Raw genomic sequence first — 19,058 nt, 5'->3', positions numbered from 1 at the left:
AAGATATTGTCAATGAGGAACTCTACCATGTTTTTTATTTAAACTTCAGAGTACTTGTGCGTGGAATCAGAGTGGTGTTTAACAAAGTAAGTTTTTGAATGACTGATCACTAGATATGAATATTTCCGTTTTCCATTTTTGTTGAAGAAGCAACTGTCTCTGATGTCAAAAAGTCTAGTCTTTAATTTATCGTGGAGAATGGTCGTGTATAGTGTTGAAAAGTCATTGGTTTTAATGTTAATTGATTTGGGAAAAATTCTGTGATTTCAAGTTTACTAAAAGTTCTGTAGAATTTTGTAGAATCCACGTTTGATTAACGCCACTTCTGGCATATGTAGTCGCACAGTAAGTTTGAAGTTTCTCCTTCACAGCTGTTAATATTTTCGTGAGGAGCAAAGATAGGGGCTTGGTAGAGCACTTACTGGATCCAGCAATTCGACCCATTGACTGGGATATTAAATCTGTTTAAAACTGAAGCATGGTTTTGAAGAATTTCATCTTTTGAAAGGACAGTTGGAGTATAAGTACGATTACCAAAAGTGGAATTAATGCCAAGTTCGTTGAGCCTTACAAACAAAGACAATGTTGTTACTAGCTTTGTCAGCTGGAACCAAAACATATTCCTCATGTAACCTATCTAATTCTTTTATCACTTCTGGTTTACTAAACACAGAAGGATAGATGGTACGTACTTTTGTTTTCATATGTCGAAAGCGGGATTTTAATATTCCTCTTATGCTTTTAACCCATTCTGACAATGTATCAAGTTCTTTTTTCATATTTAGCCCATCGTCTGACATAATCTTTGACAGAATTCATAATAGAGATGAAGTTCTGTCGCCAATTAAAAGACCGAGGTTCTCTCTTCTTCTTCTTGTCGTTCGCCTCTACACTTGGATTTCTGCTTCCTCTACGAATCTGATGGTCTTCTGTAAGTCATCCACCGTTCGCCTGGTGGGATATCACAGGGCGAGCACCATATCGATTAGTTGCGATTCCAAGTGTCATAATGGCTGTAAATGCGTGGTGTTGTGGTTTGTTAAAGTGCGCCAGTTATGGCCCAATCACCTCCGACTTCAGCACTTAGGGTTTCTGTTAGGGTTACCTCTCCCTTAGCCTTTCTCATAAATGGGTATCCACAAGGCAGCGGAGCTATTTGACCCATAGCTGGGGCAAGGCTGACGAGTGCTAGGGCATATCCACACGCCGATGGGCCTACACACTGCATCTCTGGGGCCCTTGCTGCTCCGAGATCCCCTTTCAATTTAGTCTGAGATACTAGATTCCAGTTAACGTGCATTGCCACGGGGAGGCATTGAAAGGAATCTTGGTAGTGTAGAAGCTTTGTACTGGCAAGGCAAGATTTACGCACTCGACTCACCATTTCACCTACAAGTAGGCTAGCCAGCGGCAGCAGTAAATCTACAATTTTGATCCCCGTCACACTAGACGCATTTCACTACCCTGTGGTGAGACACCACCAACACACCGAGGTTCTCTCTATTTAGGACCTTTTAGAATAAGTGATTTGAGGTCCTCATTTTCAACTATATTAACATCACCAGTAATGACATGTCCAGCTGAACTATAGTTGAAAGAAGATGAAGAACAAGAACACGTTAGTGGATTACGTATAAGATGGTCTATATCTAGGCACTGCAAAGTTTGTTTATAATTAAAAAGTTTGAATGCAATAGTAGAAGTATAGCTGTAGGAAATACAGGGTGTAGACTTGAAGTAAGTTGGAATACACCACTGAACCCTTTTATGGCGAAGAATGTTGCTTATGTTGACGGTATATATTCCTTTATTTGTAAATTGGAGCTTAAGGAACTGGTGACATGATTTGGAAGGAATATCACCCATGGTCCGTGCTGGTTTAAAGAGCCTGTGATGAGCAACATCCATAATCATAGAGTTCAGTCTATATTCAGGTGTTGAAAAATCCAAGTATAGACTAGCCATAGCTTCTTCAAATAATGTGTGTAAAACTCTCAATGAAACAGAGTAAAGTTTTGTACGAATATGATGTGGACCTAATTGTCTGTTGACGTAAGGCAAAAGTGAATCAAACGTGACATCATTTATACTTGGTCTTTTATATGAATGATGTCCATGACTGCGTTTCCGTCTTTGGTTATTGGGAAAGAGTCCCATCACATTCACGTTATTTCCTTGTGGACTAGTCAAATTTCCCACATCATACATGTTATCATTGCATCTATATGGAAATGCATTGCCTAGGGTCCTGATCCAGTGATCTTCTCGTTGTCTATGAAAAGGGATGCTTAATGTTGGATTGTTTGTGTGATGGTAATTTTCCCCCCAAAATCCTTACCCTCATGGACAAGATGGAGTGGTCCGGTGCATTAAAATGCATGTAAAGAAGTTGGTTACCATGCACCATTATTAATTTGAAATCTGTGCCCCGATATTCTTTTATTAAGTGAACCCTTGGTTTCTCCCACATAAATTAAGCCACACATGTTACACTCGCGTAGACAACGTTAGAAGATTTACAATTCAGATTATCAAAAGTGTTTGTACAGAAACTACGTCCAGTTCACCATGCACCCCTAGATCCTATCACAGAAAGCATTGTCCACATCACAAATATTTCTGGTTTGAAAGAGATATAACTCTTCCAAGGCTTTTAGGTTTTCTGAGCTTTGTTTTCGAGTGAGCTTTTCCCGTAAACCAAATTATATTTTCTATGTCACCCTTATGAAAAAGAGGGGAATTATTTTGCACTGTAGGTCGGTCTTTAAACCAAATCTTGTCTGTTCAATATCTTAAAGGACCCTTTGCCTGACAGTTACTAAACTTAATACAGTGATTGCCCCAAGAGAGTAAATGACCCCTATTGATTCCCAGGTCACAAGGTCGAACCGGACATGGAAAAATATTGTCCAATGAATATCTTCAGCACGTTTTCTTTGACATATATAAAACTTGGTACACTAATTCAACCTAAAGAGTAGAAGACCCCTATCAACTTAAAGGTCCAGGGTCAAACTGGACATGATGATTGTCTGCTCATTATCTTGAGAACTATTTGCTTGACAGATATAAAGGTTGGTACACTGACCTCTTCTAAGAAGATATGGACATACTCTGGGCATAAGATAGGGTTGCCCCTACAGATTAGATGACCCCTTTTTAGATGCAGAACTGAAGCTCTCTGAGAAAATATTTGGACAGATCAAGGATCTCTGATCTAGAGTGTCCCAAAATTTCCTTAGAGAGCTACATTGTTCTGCAGCTAACCCCTTTTATGATTTTTGGGTCACAAGATTAATGGTCAAACTGGATATAGTAAGGGGTTACCCGTTCAATGTCTCTCGCTTTATTTTACAGCCACCACATTTGGCATACTGGTTCTGTCTTAGGAGTAGAGGACTGTATTATATTTTGAGGTCAGTGGTCAAACTATACTCTGAATATAAGATTGTCTGCTCAGAATCTTGAAAATCTTTTGCTTTTATAGACATTAAACTTGGTAAAATGGTGTCCCATAAAGAGTAGATGACCCCGACTGGTTTTCAAGTCACAAGGTCAAAGGTGATAACTCAAAATATTTAATGACTGGTTATTTGAAAATGCTGCTCAGTATCTTGAGAGATCAAACTTATGGTTGCCTTTGACTAGTAGAAAACCCGTATTTTTCACTGTCATAACAGACATTTTAAATGTGAAGTTGATCCTTTTCCATTATTGCCACACACATGGGGGGGGGGGGGGTTATACATCTCTAAAACATTTCTTGTAACAACATTTTCATTATGTAGATCGAAGTGTGCTGTTGTAAATTACTGTGAATTATCACTGATTCAAAAGTGTATGTGTAATATTGTACTGTAAAAAAGGGTTGCCTTAACTAGGGTATTTCGAGTCAATAATGATTATTTTTCTTCAGTTTCAAATGTTCATGACAGCCGCTTGAGTCTACCTGAATTTTTCTCTTTATGCAATGATGATCTGCAAAATATACATATTACAGAACAAGATATTTTTGATATATTTTCCATTTTACTTGTTAACAAAGCAATAGGACCTGATAATATTAGCCATGAAATGTTAAAGTACTATTCAATCAATTGTAAGACCTGCATGTTATTCAATAGATCCTTGAATGATTGTAATTTTTCCAAACTGTTGGAAAACTGCTCACGTTCTGCCATTGTACAGAAAAGGTAATCCATCAGTAATGTCAAATTACAGACCCGTGTCATTGTTGAGTTGTATCAAAAAATTATGAAAAGCATTGTTTTCACATTTGTAGCCATTTCTATTTCCACAATATGTTTTACAAATATCAAGCTGGTTTCTTACCAGGTCACTCCACTGTTTATCAATTAATCGAAACATATGATAACATTCTGAAATCTATAGATGAGAGTAAATCCTGTTGTATGATATTTTGTAATTTGTCTAAGGATTTTAATCGTGTCTGGCACAAAGGTCTCTACTCTTTAAAATGAAACAATACGGCATAGAGGATAATCTTCTTAGCTGATTCAAAAGTTACCTTGACAACAGAACACAAAAAGTGCTATGTAGAGATGCTCTTTCGAGAATGGTGGTGTCCCTCAGGGGTCCGTATTAGGACCTCTGCTATTCTAAATATATGTCAACAATATTGCAGATGTTATCATTCTGTAGATTATTTGCAGATGACAATTGTTTACAAAACACTTGTAATAATTCACAAACTCTGGAAAACAAGCTAAATCATGACTTACATCAATAAGAAATTTGGTCTCAACAATGGGTACTGCTATTCAATCCACAAAAAAACTATGAAAGCAATATCTTTTACAACCCCCAGAAATCCAAATCACATTTGTTAGACCGATATTAGAATATGCTTCAGAAGTATGGGGAGGGTGTAATCAAACTGATTCAGAAAAGTTGGGAAAACTTCAATTAAATGCTGCAAGAATAATTACAGATTTAACATCACGGGAATGTCCGTATTTTGAAACCGAGTGGGAACCACTTTACATCAGAAGAAAAACAACAAGACTGAAAACAATTTGTAAAGTAAACCACAACTTAGCTCCTGATTATCTGTCGGATATTTTTTCTAAGAATTAGATCCCTTTCCTCAAATTGTCACAAGAAATTTTCAAGACTATAGTACACTAAGATGTAGACTAAAAATGTATAAAAACTCCTATGTTCCAACAGTCATACAGGAATGGAACTCTTAAGATAATCATTATTGACAAACTTCAAATAGAATAGCGAACACACATGTTCTACTTTGGGGTGACATTTCTCTCAGAAATAAGGAAAAGGAATATCATTTTCTTTTCTCTCTTATTCATACATTAATTAAACAACGTAATCGATTTCATCAATGATCTAGTAATGTACATCAATCTGCCATACATATTTAGAATGTTGTTAGATGTTATATCTAATACTGATTATTTCCTACTATGCTCACATTCTTAATATTAATTAATAATCATGCATACATGTATTATGAAAGACTTTTTTATTCATGTTATTACCATGTATATGGGGAGATGGCGGTCTAACTTTTTAGAACTTGGGCCTGATCCCTTTGTAATTGTAGTACAATAAGATACGTTCAAACCAAACCAACTGTGAATTTCCGTCTACATTTTCAACTCGTATATTTTTTTTAAAAATTGCAAATTTGTTAAAGATTTTTTTTTAAATGCAAAGTAGAATTCATCAGTAATTGATTATTAACTTTAATATCAGTGTTAATTACTTAGTTGCTCTTAATCACATCTCCCTTTAGTAGAAAAATCTGTTCCTTGAAATCTGGCTTTAAAACGGCATACATTTTAAAATGCTTATTGTTTTAATTGAATAACCATTTAATTTGTCAAACTGAGTAAAAAATGGTTAATCTTCATTTTTCATAGGTTAAGCTCATTTGTAATTGATCACAGAGATTGAAAATATTTGCCTAGTTCTGGTCTGTAAACATACCCCCCCCCCCCCCCCCCCCCCGTGAAACAATAAAAATTGGTAAAAAATTTGCTGAATGACAATTTATAATGCCATAATACCTGTTAATTCTACTTTTTTATTTATTATTATTATTCTTTATTGCTGAAGACATACGTCTTATGGCATACATGTTTACAAAAATAATAAACAAGTTAACAATTGTATAGTATGGCATGGCATGACATTATATGGTATGTTACACAATACTGATGTGAATTTATAGACAGAGAATGCTACATAAGTAAATCATTACGTAAATTAAAGGCACAGTAAAGATATTTCCCCAAATTACACAACTCTTTGAAATTTTTTACACTTAATAATTGTATAAGTTTAAAAACAGATGGGTTTTTCCAATAATACTTCTTGATATATTTCCTGCGTAATTCAATAAAGTAAGGGCATTTTAAAATGAAATGAAATTCATCCTCAATATCTAAATTACAAAGTTTACAATAGCGGTTATTTCTTGCTACATTAAAATGACGTCCACTCTCAATGGCAAGATTATGCGAAGACATTCTAATTCTACTAATATGTTTTTTATAAACATGTGGTATAGCCTTCATCAAGTAAAATTGCAATGAAAAATAGTCATAAATGTACATATAAATTTTACATCTTGGTGAGGAGTTGATTTGTTCAACAATACTTTGCACAAAAATATCAGACATTCTTTGCTTAATTATTGGGAAATAAGTATTACAATATACGCCATTATATTCTTGATTACACCAAATATGACCCAAACCTATATCAAATATGTTAAAAGGAATTTGTGTTTCACTGGGGTAAAGATGGTATAAAAATATTTTCCGTTTTCCATTAAAACGTTATTTTAACCCAAATTATTGAGTTACCTCTCGTTGTTTTGTCAAATAAGTAAACTTTTATGAAAATTCATATAAATATCTATATTGACATTAAAAATTATTTAAAAATATAACTTTTAAAAATTGACCAGAAAGTAGGCGGCGAAACAATACTATCGTTCGTAATTCTTCTAGCTGTTCGACGTAACAAAAGACAAAATACTACTGTCCACTTCAACATCTTTCTTTAGCCATACAATATATGTATGAAAGTAATTACCCCGGTGGAAAATGGTTTGTTTAGTATCAGAAAATACCATCATTTTTTTTTAATTTCAAATGTTGCATTACTTAACATCAGAAAGGGTTTGTGATTTCAGAAAAAAGTGAATGTTTAATATCAGAAAATCATTTTGTGATATCAGAAAATGTCTAAAAATTATTTTAAATATCATAATATATGGAATTCTTGTGATATAAAAAAAATCATATATTTGATATTACTAAATCAATTTCTAATATCAGAAAAAAATCATAATTTTTTGATATCAAATTACCTAGACTTAACATCACACCAAACTCAGACATAACTGCATTTTGTATTATGGTTTGTTCGTGTGGTTTACCTGATGACTCGTATCATTTTTCTTTGTTTGTAACAAAATAATGCCAGAAGTCAATTATTAAGACGCCTACATTTTTCTCAATTATCTATTTATATTGGTTGTGACAACCAATATAAATAGATATCTGTGGAGAGACGAAATTCAACTTTAATATGTTGAAATAAACCAACATTTTCCCTCTGTTCAAAAATTCATCAGATTTTGGAAGATTTACTGTCATCTCATTAGGAGGAATTACTGAGGAACCTGTGATTTGTAAGTTTTACCTTTTTGGAATGAATAACATATACATTGTATTTGATATCATAATTATATCTGTTAAATTATTAAGACAGTGTGTACTTGATTAAAACTTGTCAGTCTATTAACTAGCATTTTTAATGGTCAGTAGAAAGATTCTTCTTTGCACAAATACATGTTGCCACGTTTGCTTCTGATGTAAAAGAAAATAATTTTGATGCCCCGCCATGAATATGGCCGTATCATATAGTGTCTGGCATGCCCGCCTTCCGTACCGTCCTTTTGTCACTCTTTGACTATAGCTCAGTTTCAAAGAAACTATTCAAGATATTTTTATCAAACCTTATATGTAATACATATTGGTGACATCTATTCAACTGCATCAATGTTTTTTACCTTGACATTTTCTTTGACCCTGTTTGGTGTTTAGTTCAGTTTCAAAGCAACTATTGACACTATTTTTATGAAAACTCTTACACTGATACACATTAGTGGTAGCTATCCAACTGTGACATTATGCTTTTACCTTGGCCATCCCTGCGACCTTGACCACACTATTCCCCATTTAGTGGTTAGCTCAGTTTCAAAGAATTTTTTTGCCCCTTTCTGAATATGGCCTGGGCATATAGTTTTGTCATGTCCGTTTGTGATACCCATGTATATGAATGAGGATCTGCATTTCATGTGAGTTTAAATTGTTGGTTTTTTTCCCTTTTGTTAAAAGTAATTTTGGATAATGATAACCTCTCTATTGATAGCTAAGCAATATTTTATGGAGCGTCAAATTAACATAAACGCAAATAATTGAAGATCTTTAATTATTTGAAGATATCAATTTAAGCATTGCAAGCAATAATTTGAATTATTGCTCTCATCAATTGAATTGATGCTCGCATCAATGCAATTATTGCTCGCGCATCAATTCAATTGATGAGAGCAATTATTGATTTGATGCGCGCACTAATTCATTTGATTAGATCAATAAATTGATTTGATGAGCGCATCAATGTGGTGGAATTCTTGCTAGCAAAATTTAATTTGGAGCTCGGTATAAATGATGAACTTTTCAATTCGATTAATTAATTGTATCTTGTTTAACGTCCCACTCGAGAATTTTTCACTCATATAGAGACGTCACCAATTTTTTTTTTAACTGTGAAGGGCTTCAAATTTAGACCTATGCTCGGCGCTCATGGCCATTGGGCAGTAAAGGTTCTTTATCGTGCCACACCTACTGTGACACGGGACATCCGTTTATAAGGTCATCTCCGAGGGCCTGTGACATTCACACCTGTTGCCGAGCGTTTGGTGATGGAACTGTCACTGCCTGATTTAACGACTTGGGTCCATCGCGACCGGGATTCAAACCCCGACCTCCCGCATGCGGGATGAATGCTCTACCTCTAGACTACCGCGGCGTTCAGTTGAAGATATCTTTAATTATTTACAATGCTTTTGTATAAGAAAGTAATGCGCGCATCAATTCTTTTAAAGAGAGCAACAATTCAATTAAAAGACATCATTGTGGATATGTTGAATTGAAGATATCTCTAGTTATATAGTTGCTCTCTCTAAAAGAATTGCGAGCATCAATTGAATTAATAATATGATTAATTCAATTGAAGAGAGCAATAATTCAATTATTGCGAGCATTAATTAATTGAATTGATGCACGCTGCAATTCGATTGAAGAAAGCAATAATTCAATAATTGGGAACATTATTTAAATTTATGCACGCATTAATTGAATTAATGATCTCTTCAATGGCCTACATTTTTCACAATGTTATGCGAGTTATTTCCCCCCTGATTACAGAGGGCGTGCAGAACATTGCGGGCCTCAGATGACGTTGTCATCATTTATAAGGAATAAATAGAAAATTTACAGTTTTTGATTGCAATCAATTGCCAGTTAAGGGATTTTTCTAAGAATTTTAAAGTGTGATGACTTAGAACAATAATATTTTAGTCACTGATTACATTTACTAGTATATACATGTGTCTCTTGTGTGGTTTTATCGCAAGCAAAGTATGTAGATATAGCTAGTCATTGACTTCTTTAGATCAGAATTAGGGTGTCTTTAGTATATCAGCAAGTTTTGGTTATTAATTGAACAGTCGATATGCCCACCGAGGAACATCTAAACTCTTGGCTGAAGTGGCTTAGCCACTTGATAGCAAAACAATGGGGAAATATACACAAACTTCCCTCCACTATATTGGGTTCAAACCATTACCGTGGAAACAAAACCCATAACACCAACTTGATTTACCCATTTATTGATAACATAACCAGCTGAACACAAGCTGTGCACACAACAGGAAAGTGGAGATAAATGGCCGCATTGCTTACTAAAGCCCAGGTCTGGGGGGAACAACCGAGCTACCAACACACAAGGTGCATAACGGGCAAAACGGGGGCCTTGTGTTGGGCACAAGTGCCAATGGAGTCCCATGTATAGAAAACAACATGTGGACAGGGGTTGCATTGGTTGACATATCTGTTTACCCTGTTTCCCAAAGAATTGCTTCCTGGTTGATAGTACTGCTGACACTGAGTACTCCAAGGAAAGCCTCCCCTCCTGTTAAAAGAGGTGGAGGGGGCCCCGGTCTGGCAGACACACGTGGACCCCAATTTACCGAGGGGTATTCTTTCCCCAATAAACATATTAACACCTGAGGGTTTATTCTTTCCCCAATAAACATTAACACCTGAGGGTTTATTCTTCACCCAATAAACCACACATGCCCTCCGTCTTGATTGACAGATGGGGGGAAACACAGGCCAGAAATGTCCCAAAATGCCCCCCAGACCCGCCACAAACATTGATATAATGTTCGGCCATTTCCCTAGACCCAAAAACACCTTATAGATGTAGGCCATCTCCTGTAGGTAATTAGGCAGAAAGTTTTGGCAAGAACTATTTGCATCAATTTCCCCAAGGGGAATTTAAGAGCCACAGGTTCACACTGAGCACCACAGGCGCCAAGGAGTTGTGAGTGGTGTAATATGCTATCTGAGACTACCCGAGACTGATTTACAAAGATAAATGCATGTGATTACGGCTTGCAATGACAAATTGAACAAAGTCCAAATTTATTGGACATGGCAGGATGAATACGTGGATTATGACTTTTGATTATGGGATGTACTTAGAACTAAATCAGACACACAAGGAAAATCTCCGATACGAGTCTGAAAGACCTGCACTTAAACAGGTGTAAATACAGAGACGACCCAGACATGCCACATGTACCAATTTTTGTCGGCACCAATGAAAGATTGCTTTCAAAAAGGAGAAATTTAGTCTCCCAAATGGTGAAGAAACTGACCAACTCTGGACAGGGAACGTTAATTTCCAATATAACTACATGAGCCAGGAAAATCCCGACACGAGTCTGAAAGACCTGCACTTAAACAGGTGTAAATTCTGAGCTGACCCATATATGACACGTGTACCAATTTTTGTCGATCCCAATGAAAGATTGCTTTCAAAAAGAAGAAATCTAGTCTCCCAAATGGGGAAAAAACTGACCAACTCTGGACAGGGAATGTTAATTTCCAATATCACTACCTGAACAAGGTAAATCTCCGACACGAGTCTGAAACACCTGCACTTAAACAGGGGGAAATTCTGAGCCGACCCAGACATGCCACGGGTACCAATTTTTGTTGGTCCCAATGAAAGATTGCTTTTAAAAAGAGGAAATCTAGTCTCCCAAATGGTGAAAAAAAACTGACCAACTATGGGCAGGGAATGTTAATTTCCAATATCACTACATGAACCAGGAAAATCTCCGACACGATCGCGTCTAAAAGACCTGCACTTGAACAGTTGTGAATTCTGAGCCGACCCAGACATGCCACGTGTACCAAATTGTTTGGCACCAATGAGAAAACTAGTCTTCCAAATGGTGGAAAACTGACCAACTCTGGACAGGGAATGTTAATTTCCGATACAACTACATGAACAAGGAAAATCTGACACGAGTCTGAATGACCTGCACTTATACAGGTGTAAATTCCGAGCCGACCCAGTGACAAATTTTGTTGGCACCAATGGGAGATTGCTTTCATAAAGGAGAAATCTAGTCTTCCAAATGGGGGGAAAACTGACCAACTCTGGACAGGGAACACTTAATTTACCATGTTTTTGGCAATTTGTCCAAAAGTCGACCCACTTAGTGATAACTTGAAAACTGAATACTATTCTAACCTTTTATCATAAATTGCATTTGCTAAGGACGTAGGAATTTTTATTGGGCATGGCACAGAAAGAGTGCTGGATTACACCTTGGTAATATATCCTACGTGGATGTGAACAAGAAAAACTATGACAAATGGGATGGCAGAAGCATACGTGTGTGAATTCTGATCCAACCCAGACATGCTACATGTAAAAATCACTGCAAACCAACACAAAAAGGGGAAAAACACGTTGACCAACTCTGTACAGGAGACACTGCTTAAGCGAAAGCAAGTTGACCCCCCCCCCCTAGATGTAATGGTTTACATTAAAACAATCTGGAAGTATAAGTGTAGGTTGCTTGGAGTGAGAGATGGACTAGAACATAGGGGCTGTAGTGTCTATGGAATTGACTGCTGGGTAGGCCCCACTGCAACATATGAATGAAATTACCAAGGGGGTGACTGAATGCTCCGACGTATATCTTGCGGTGTGATCCATAGCCAAAGTTACGGATTGATAGGACCTGGACCAGAAGCTGACAGGTGTGTATGTGATACCCGACAACCCCGATGTGGTGAGACAAGTGTCTCGGATGTACTGGTTTTAAACATTATCTGCAAAAGACTAACGTAGCAGTGCCCTGTAATACTCAGGATGTGCTGGATTTTTGGCTTAAACCGAGCATGGTTTCCCCAACTCCTAGTATCACCCCCACGATGAATCCACGGGGTTTGTATGGCCAAGTGAAACCATTCACTCCCAGTATGCTTAAAGGTGAAAAGGAACCTAACCGGAGATAGGAATTGCCGATACAGATGACCTTTTGGCCATATTGTACATGTATGATTATATAACAAATGGGTTCGAGTACCTGTGAAGGCGAGACCAACATGGCCACATGACCGATAAATTGGGAGAAAAGAATTGGTTGTGGTAGAGTACTCGTTACAACCGGAAGGAGAAGCCCGCCCCCACCAACCCGGGGTGTAAAAAATTGACAAAAGTTGACGTTGAGCAACGAGTATAGCGTTCGTTGGACATGACTATTGATATTGCAACATGGTCAGCACATTAAAGAGCCCACTCTTGCTACCTCCCTGGTTTTGGGAACAAGTTAATCTGTGGTACCTGACCCACAGTGAGCGACCCTAGCGCAGGGTGTGTGGAAGACGTAAAAAATTTGGAGGCTTCCATGGTGTTGTTGTGCTCAAAATGGTTGAAAAACTGACAGTTTTGACTAGACCTGAGGGGAGATGGACTGGGTTAAAATAAACAAAATATGGTGCAGATGCAAGTAGCTGCATGTATCTGGTATGACAAAACCGATTCTACTGGCAGGATCCTAGACTGTCAGATGGTGGATATGACAGTGAGTAGAATGACAACGAAACTGCTTGCGTGGTGAAAATTTGCTGTGTTTGGGGTGCTCTGCACCCTATGACTAAATGGGGGTAATTGAGGTTAAAGCTTGATGAGCTACACAACCTGAACTATTGGGTATGTGTAATAAAAGTTCTTTGGTCTAGCCGAAAAGTATAGATAAAAGCAGGTATACAAGACTTATGTAATAGTTCGTACACCCGTGCAAACCATCGTTACTATTGCCAAGCAGAGCAACTGCCTTAGACCTAGATTTTTTTTTTTTTTGATGATGCATGGCTATTGGTAACCAATATATATATATATATATATATATAAAAGCTGGTATTAAATAATAGGACCTACAAGTGCAGTATGGGTAACTGGAATTTATGCCAATCTTCCTCCACTACCAACTGGGTATATTACTTTAAACTTATGTGTTGTGATAGGATAATGAACCAACCACAGAACTAGAAAGTGGTTTGTGATAAACATGTTGCCTAATATAGACTTTACCAAATGGCAGAATTGGGTAGTGGATTTCCTCAATGTAGAGGTTACGTAGTAATGGAATAACAATTGGCTGATACCAACAAGTGAGCCAATAAGCATGCTGCTGTATACAGAGTTACTACAAAGTGATGGGAAAGTAAAGGGTATATATCTGCAATTGTGAGTGAAACGGTGGTAACTTATTACATTACCGGTGCTTGTGTTACAATAGAAAAAGGGGGAATTAAACATATAAATATACGAAATGGCGTTAAACAGACATGACTATAATATGTAGGCCCTATACCATATGAATTACTAACAGCCATTTAAGGCATTTGTAGAACAGTTGATTTGCAGATATAAATTATATTTGGTTTGCAAGAAGTATCTGCATAGTAATACTTGCCTAACTTTGCTGTGAGGTAAGCAGGTGAAAACTGTTGCACCCAGGTTCCTATGGGAATATTTGCTTGCCTTGGCTGCTAGGTAACCGTAAGCTGGATGCCCATATCCAATACCTGAATTCGGCTCTCACCAGTTTCATCTCCGGGGAACTCGTCTATGCTGATGCATTATAGAATACAGCAAGCATGGCTGTTAACCTCCTGATGTCCAGGTGCCTATGCTTGATTATGGCTCTCAATAGGTTTAATCTCCGGGGGGAAATTGTCTATGCTGCTGCACAAATTTTTATAGCAGACACATGTGCTTGGGTGGAATTCCCAGCCTGGCTTATTCAGTCTTCCTTTGCACCTAGGCAGGGATATTCGTCGTCTGGCGAGCTGGCCCTGGGTTTAGCGCTTTCTAGTAGCTGTTGTAGGGTGTGTGATGAAGGATGATAGCGGATTTCTGACAATTTTCAACAATTGATGGCTGGTGCCACATTTGACAGTGGCGGGTAAATGTTACAGGAAGTAGTAATGGGTTGTTAACTTGTACGGTAGAGACTTCCGGTTAAGAGATTAGACAAGTTGTACCACAAATGTTTCTCAAACTGGATACAAAACCGATATACAAATATCTAGTCAATTAACTGGGATTATTTGTATATAGCATCAAATAATCTATATTAATTTCTATCAATATTTTCGACAACAAAAACACATGCAATAATTCGTAACGTAAGCTTTACAATACACTATTTGTTAATACTATTTGTGTGAAGCTTAGGACCGCAATCGTAAGCGCGCCCCCAACCTCCGGTGTAAGTAACTGCATAAATGTAGGCCATTGAGTTGTAGCTCGCATCAATTCAGTTGTTGATATCATCAATTCATTTCAAAAGAGCAACAATTCAATTATATTGATCATCAATTCAGCAGAATAATTAATGGTATTACCAATTCAATTAATGCGCGCAATAATTCAGAACTGGAGTTATCAATATATAATTCACAATTCAAGATATCATTAATTATTTAAAGAGATCTTTAATTGAATCGTTGCGCCGTCAAATGAATTAATAATATCTTCAATTGATTAAAGATATATATTGAATTGATTAAAGATATTTTCAATTAATTGAGTTTATGGTAATTTGACGCTCCATAACGTTTAACCAATGCAAAATTGCTATTTATCTATATAGCAATGTTCTTAGATTTGGTAAAGAATAATATTCAGAGTAAAATGTATGGGTGATACATATGATACTTTTGTGTATAGAGTCAAAAAGTTAAAGTACGAAAGCCGGATAGGCTCATTTTTGAAAAGTAAAAAAAAAATCTAACTCGTTATAACGAGTTAGTATCTCGTTATAACGAGTTAGCTATCTCGTTATAACGAGTTAATTATCTCGTTATAACGAGTTAGTTATCTCGTTATAACGACTTAATTATCTCGTTATAACGAGTTAGTATTTCGTTATAACGAGTTAGTATCTCGTTATAACGAGTTAATTATCTCGTTATAACGAGATAACTAACTCGTTATAACGACTTAATTATCTCGTTATAACGAGTTAGTATCTCGTTATAACGACTTAATTATCTCGTTATAAAGAGTTAATCATCTCGTTATAACGAGTTAGTATCTCGTTATAACGACTTAAATATCTCGTTATAACGAGTTAGTATCTCGTTATAACGAGTTAATTTTCTCGTTATAACGAGATAATTATCTCGTTATAACGAGTTAGTATCTCGTTAAAACGAAATAATTATCTCGTTATAACGAGTTAGTTATCTCGTTATAACGAGTTAGTTATCTCGTTATAACGAGATAGTGTGTCGTTATAACGAGATAATTATCTTGTTATAACGAGATAATTAACTCGTTATAATGAGATAATGAACTCGTTATAACGAGTTAATGAACTTGCAATAACAAGATATATTATGGAAACTTTGTAGGTCCTTCTCAAGATTGTTCCTGAAATCTAACATTAGTTTTTAAACAAGTCGTTGCAATAATACAATTACATGTACTTAAAGAAATAAAAAAGAACCATTAAGAGAATCTGAAAATGTGTTCTTAATCTAGATTTTTCAGAGTAAAAAACACATATCAACTTTGTAAATGTTGGTAAAAATGCGTGTATTCTGTAAAAGTAAATCACCACAGTACCACAGTATATTAATTTACCGATGTTTGTAAGTAAATATATTACTTATCGGTTATACCTTTTTATGGTGATATAACATAAATAAATCCAATCTGCTGTTGGCTTGGGTCTATTAAAAGCATGAATTTAAAGTACATGTAATATTAATTTTCTTTGCAAGACAGATATGTCCTGCTACCTGCTCTATCTTCATGAAAAGGTGAAGATAACGAACAGTGATCAATCTCATAACTCCTATAAGGAATACAAATTTAAAAAATGGGCAAACACGGACCCCTGCATATACCAGAGTTGGGATCAGGTGCCTAGGAGGAGTAAGCATCCCCTGCCGACCGGTCACATCCACCAAGAGCACTATATCTTGATCAGGTAAACGGAGTAATCCGTAGTCAGAATCCGCGCGTCAAGAATAACCTAACAATTGGTATGAAACACATCAGACAGCATTTGACCCATGAATGATTCTATTATTTATTGGTGGATTGATAATTCAAGCAAGTAGAACTGTTTTCAAAGTGAGAAAAGTGGTAGGGGTAATCTTCTGAGAAGTTGACGTCACAATTGTCTATACATGTAATTCTTGACAAGCAAAATCAAGTAAAAGAGAATGAAAATCCAAACTTTAAAATCCGGGATGGGGTGGGGGCAAGTGAAAGCACACCCACAATATTGTAATCAGAGGGGGTGGGGGCGGGGTTTAGCGAGTATTCGTCCTTTTCTACATGAGTTCAATTCATTATATCAATTGGTAGGACGTTCTTTACATAGTAATTTCAACCACGGATTACTTGTTTACCTGATCATTAAAACATTGTTGTGACGTTAGTTCTTTGTCTTGACAGTACTTTATTTTTCATACTGTACTGAACATAGTCCAGTATTATTAAGAGCAGGCCAATATTATGAGAAGTACTGTTTTAGACAGAACAATATTTTAAGATACAAGACTCCGATGGTCTATTATGTCAGATACGGGACTGATCACTCGCCGCTACGCGGATCGTACCAGTCCCGTATCTAACATGATAGACCATCGGAGTCTTGTATCTCTTACAGATCTAGGGTTCACGGCTGTGTGAAAGTCAACGTTCGTTACCTCTACTTGTTCAACCCCACATCCTTAACACTCGATATACTTTGAAAAAAGGAAATAAAAGGGAGAATAACCCAAACTATCTTACTTTGGATTGCAAAGAAAGTTTTTAATGTAGAAAATAACGGTAAATCAACGCTGTTAAAAAGGGGGAAGGGGACTGTAGTTCTTGTACTAACAAGCTTGCATAATATTTATAAATATATCTATATTCTCAAAAGAATCATCAGCATCTAGGCTGGCGGATTTTTGCTCAAATATGAAATTAGCTCAAACATTTTGCCAAATCATTGTTGTATTTACTCGACTTGTTATTAAAACGACACAATTTACATTTATTCTTGACAAGGGAAAGTAGGTATTTTTGTTGAGTAGAAAAAAAATGAATCATCACATGTTAATTTGTTTGAAGCAATAACTAACATTTTCTTGTCATCTTTACGACAAATAAAATCTTACACAATAGTCATTATGAAATAATCATATGTAATTCAAATAATTTCTAATCAGTTTGTCGAAATTTTGGAAAGTACAGGCCCTCCATAAATACTAATTCGTTATAACGCGATACTTAACTCATTATAACGAGATACTTAACTCGTTATAACGAGATAATTAACTCGTTATAACGAGATAACTAACTCGTTATAACGAGATAATTAACTCGTTATAACGAGATACTAACTCGTTATAACGAGATAATTAACTCGTTATTACGAGATATTAACTCGTTATAACGAGATACTTAACTCGTTATAACGAGATACTAACTCGTTATAACGAGTTAATTAACTCGTTATAACGAGATACTAACTCGTTATAACGAGATAATTAACTCGTTATTACGAGATATTAACTCGTTATAACGAGATACTTAACTCGTTATAACGAGATACTAACTCGTTATAACGAGTTAATTAACTCGTTATAACGAGATACTAACTCGTTATAACGAGATAATTAACTCGTTATAACGAGATACTAACTCGTTATAACGAGATAATTAACTCGTTATTACGAGATATTAACTCGTTATAACGAGATATCTAACTCGTTATAACGAGATACTAACTCGTTATAACGAGATAATTAATTCGTTATAACGAGATATTAAATCGTTATAACGAGATACTAACTCGTTATAACGAGATAATCAACTCGTTATAACGAGATATTAAATCGTTATTACGAGATACTAACTCGTTATAACGAGTTAAATTTTTTTTTTACTTTTTCAAATATGAGACTATCCGGCTTTCGTATTAAAGGATAAAAAATAAGATGGAATAAAAAAAAAATTGGAAAAGGGTGGGTTTTTTTAATATATATATATATATATATATATATATATATATATATATATATATATATATATATAATTAGAACACTTCACTTTGCCATAGAAATAATGCATTTGATTGATAAGGGGGAGTATTTAAAAGGTTCTTCTTCTTTTTTTAAATTCATCTGTGATGGGACTTGTAAACAACTGAGATTTAACTGTATTATTTAAATCTTATCAAGTAAACAATAATATGGAAGAGTGTTTCAAAGATTCTCTATATTTTGTATACATTTGTGATATGACTTGAACACATTCAGATTTACCAGAAGAAAAAGCTAGCACCACACAAAATGTTTAAACCATGGTACTAACACAATTTATTTCTTTACGTTTTACATTTC

Source organism: Ostrea edulis, chromosome 2 (assembly GCF_947568905.1).
Source record: "Ostrea edulis chromosome 2, xbOstEdul1.1, whole genome shotgun sequence".
In the NCBI taxonomy this organism is placed as follows: domain Eukaryota; kingdom Metazoa; phylum Mollusca; class Bivalvia; order Ostreida; family Ostreidae; genus Ostrea; species Ostrea edulis.
The sequence above is the reverse complement of the archived record's forward strand: the minus strand, read 5'-3'. Positions refer to the sequence as shown.